Genomic DNA, 4,307 nt, shown 5'->3' with positions numbered 1-4,307 from the left:
GGATATATGTGGAGGCAGTACCGTTGTACACCGTTCGGTAGACCGCTGACCCGGATTAGGAAGGAAGAGCAGCCTTGCAATCGAACTGCGGATTTTTTTTTCTCGACTCAGAACCGTTATTTTCACTTATGCTAGTAGAAAGCAGGCCTTTCGTCAGGCTAAATGCCTGGCCACGTCGCCTCGAATCCGCCCACGCGTACGGTACCCTTTGGTCCTGATTTGTTAGGAACCTTTTATGTCTCAAACCGGGACTAAAGGGGCAAACCGAGACAAATGGGCTGGCCCTATATATATGGCAGCTCCCCTCTCTCCTCTCTCTTGTTTTTTTCCTAGTGGGAGGAGCTAGTGTGGGTTTGTGCTAGTCTTTTTTTTATTCGTATGCACTAGATGTGTTTGTTGAAATGTGTGTTAGAGCGATGCCACTTGATTTCACAGAAGACAAACATGATATGAGGTGCCCGAGCCAGACTTAAGCTTCCTCCTCTTAATTTCCATTTGTTCTAAAAGGTTAGCAACTATTTTCTCATTTAGACCGTGCGGTACTAATTTTAGGATCGTGATTGCGTTTGATATACAGTTGTATGATGCAGATGAGCCATCCATGGATGTACGGTGACCGACGCACAGCCGCTTACAGAGAAGGCGTGCATTCTTTTCGCGATGCGGCCGAGGCGAACAAGCATGGTGGTGGCTTTATGTTTTGTCCATGTGTTGAATGTCGGAATGAGAAGGATCACACTTCGTCAAGAGTCATTCAGAGCCACCTGCTTCGGTCCGGTTTCATGTCTGGCTATAATGTTTGGACCAAGCATGGAGAAAGAGGGGTTATGATGGAAGACGGCGATGAAGAAGAGAACGATGATGACAACTACCGATCTATGTTCCCTGAGTACGCTGATACCGCAATGGAAGACAAGGAAGAAGAAGGTCAGGGTGAAGAACGGGTACCAGATGAGCCCGCTGATGATCTTGGTCGGGTCATTTCTGATGTACGGCGAGGCTGCGATACAGAAAAGGAGAGGTTGCAGTTCGAGCAGATGTTACAGGACCACAACAAATTGTTGTACCCAACTTGTGAAGATGGCCAGAAGAAGCTGGGTAGCACATTGGAATTGCTGAAGTAGAAGGCAGAGACCGGTGTGACTGACTCGTCATTTGAAAAGTTGCTGGTAATACTGAAGAAGATGCTTCCAAGAAAGAACGAATTGCCCGCTAGCACGTACGAAGTAAAGAAGCTTGTCTGCCCTCTAGGATTAGACATGCAAAAGATACATGCATGCCCTAATGACTGCATCCTCTACCGCGGTGAGAAGTACGAGAATATGGATAAATGCCCGGTATGCACTGCATTGCGGTATAAGATCAGAAAAGATGACCCTGGTGATATTGAGGGCGAGCCACCCAGGAAGAGGGTTCCTGCCAAGGTGATGTGGTATGATCCTATAATACCACAGTTGAAACGTCTGTTCAGAAACAAAGAGCATGCCAAGTTGTTGCGATGGCACATGGAAGACCGTATGAAAGACGACAGGTTGAGGCACCCCACTGATGGTCGGCACTGGAGAAAAATCGAGAGAGAGTTCCCGGACTTTGCAGGTGACGCAAGAAACTTATGGTTTGGTCTAAGTACAGATGACATGAATCCTTTTGGGGAGCAGAGCTGCAGTCACAATACCTGGCCCGTGACTCTATGTATCTACAACCTTCCTCCTTGGTTGTGCATGAAGCGGAAGTTCATTATGATGACAGTGCTCATCCAAGGTTCGAAGCAACCCGGCAACGACATTGATGTGTACCTAAGGCCATTAGTTGATGAACTTTTACAGCTGTGGGCCAAACCAGGTGTACGTGTGTGGGATGAGTACAAACAAGAGGAATTTGACCTACGAGCATTGCTTTTCGTAACCATCAATGATTGGCCTGCTCTTAGTAACATTTCAGGACAGTCAAAGAAGGGATACAATGCATGCACACACTGTTTGGATCAGACAGAAAGTATATATCTGGACAAATGTAGGAAGAATGTGTACCCGTACAATCGTCGTTTTCTTCCGCCCAAGCATCCCTTAAAGAAAAAAGGCAAGCATTTCAATGGCAAGGCAGAAACCCGGTCGAAGCCTGTCACCCGTACTGGTGCTGAAGTATTTGATATGGTCAAGGATTTAAAAGTAATCTTTGGAAAGGGTCCTAGCAGCCAACCTATTCCTAAAGGCGATGATAAGCGCGCACCCATGTGGAAGAATAAATCTATATTTTGGGAGCTACCCTATTGGGAAGTCCATGAGATCCGCTCCGCAATCGACGTGATGCACCTGATGAAGAATCTTTGCGTGAATATTCTAGGCTTCCTAGGCTTGTATGAGAAGTCAAAAGATACATCGGAAGCACGGGAGGACCAGGAACGTCATAAAGGACGAGACGGCATGCATCCAGGGCAGTGTCAAGGGCCTGCCAGCTACGCTCTTACCAAGGAAGAGAAGGAAATATTTTTTGAAGTCCTTTTCAGTATCATGGTCCCGACTGGCTTCTCGTCGAATATAAAGGGAATAGTAAATATGAAAGAGAAAAAATTACAAAACCTAAAGTCTCATGACTGCCACGTGCTTATGATGCAATTGCTTCCGGTTGCATTGAGGGGAATTTCTACCGGAAAATGTTCGACTGGCCATTGTGAAGGTATATGCATTACTCAATGCAATTTCTCAGAAGGTAATCAATTGAGAAAGTCTATCAGGGTTACAGATTGATGTGGTCCAATGTCTGGTCAGCTTCGAGTTGTTGTTCCCGCCATCCTTCTTCAATATTATGACGCACCTCCTAGTTCACCTAGTCGAAGAGATTAGAATTCTCGGTCCTGTGTTTCTACACAATATGTTCCTCTTCGAGAGGTTCATGGGAGTCTTAAAGAAATATGTTCGTAACCGTGCTAGGTCAGAAGGAAGCATCTCCAAGGGCTATGGAACAGAGGAGCTCATTGAGTTTTGTGTAGACTTTCTTCCTAACCTTAAACCGATTGGTGTTCCTGAATCTCGGTATGAGGGGAGGCTGACTGGAAAAGGCACACTAGGAAGGAAATCAACGGTCTGTATGGACGGATATTCTTTCACTCAAGCACACTACACAGTTCTACACAATTCCATCGTGGTGTCTCCGTATATCGAGAGACACAAGAATATTCTACGCTCCGAAAACCCGGGGAAGGCTGACTCCTGGATTAAAGGGGAACACGAGAAGACTTTCGGCAGTTGGTTGCAGACACATCTCATGAATAACACCACCGTTGGAGATCAGCTGTACTGGTTGGCCAGGTCACCATCTTCGACTATATGTACTTTCCAAGGGTACGAGATAAATGAGAATACATTTTACACGGTCGGCCAAGATAAAAAGAGCATCAACCAAAACAGTGGTGCCCGCTTTGATGCAACAGATGACAATGGGCAGAAGGACACTTATTATGGGTACATAGAGGAGATATGGGAACTTGACTATGGACCTACTTTTAAGATCCCTTTGTTTCGGTGCAAATGGGTCAAGCTGGCAGGAGGCGGGGTACATGTAGACCAAAAGTACGGCATGACAACAGTGGATCTCAACAATCTTGCGTACATGGACGAACCATTCGTCCTAGCCAACGATGTGGCTCAGATTTTCTATGTGAAGGACATGTCTACCAAAACGAGAAAAAGAAATCAGCCAAAGAATACATCGTCCGATGAGCCAAAGCGTCACATAGTTCTTTCAGGAAAAAGAAACATCGTGGAAGTAGATGACAAGATAGACATGTCAGTAGATTATAATAAGTTTTATGAAATTCCGCCCTTCACAGTGAAAACTGACCCAAGCATCCTGTTGAATGATGAAGATTCTCCATGGCTACGATCTAGAAGAAAAAAGAAACAATAGATAGGGATGTTGACCCAAGCATCAAGTTAAATGATGAAGATGCTCCATGGTTACGGCCGAAGCGATCATAAGAAGGGCATACACGAAGAAGGTTCATGGCACACATGTGTATCTCAATATGACAATCAATTTCCCATTTATTTTTGTGTAACAATGTAATTGTATGTAAGATATTAACAGTGGAGATGGTTGGCTTGTTTTTACTAGTTAAATAGAGGTTGTGACGTACCATAGGGAGATTCCCCAACACTGTTAGAGCAGATCGAGGCTTTCACTGGCTTGCGGGAAAAAAAATTTGAGGCGGAACTTCCGAAGATGTCCTAGGGCGTGTGCACCAACGACATCTTCGAGAAGCTCCACCACGGGAGATTTCCCAACCCTTTCCCCAACACTGTTAGAGG

General features: G+C 45.4%; 1 pseudogene; it reads left to right on the top strand.

Moving 5' to 3' along the window:
* The first annotated feature begins 590 nt into the window (after positions 1 to 590).
* On the top strand, positions 591 to 3,906 carry LOC139835003 (uncharacterized; annotated as a pseudogene).
* Positions 3,907 to 4,307: the final 401 nt, after the last annotated feature.

The sequence above is a fragment of the Lolium perenne genome, chromosome 1 (assembly GCF_019359855.2).
Source record: "Lolium perenne isolate Kyuss_39 chromosome 1, Kyuss_2.0, whole genome shotgun sequence".
In the NCBI taxonomy this organism is placed as follows: domain Eukaryota; kingdom Viridiplantae; phylum Streptophyta; class Magnoliopsida; order Poales; family Poaceae; genus Lolium; species Lolium perenne.
The sequence above is the reverse complement of the archived record's forward strand: the minus strand, read 5'-3'. Positions and strand labels throughout refer to the sequence as shown.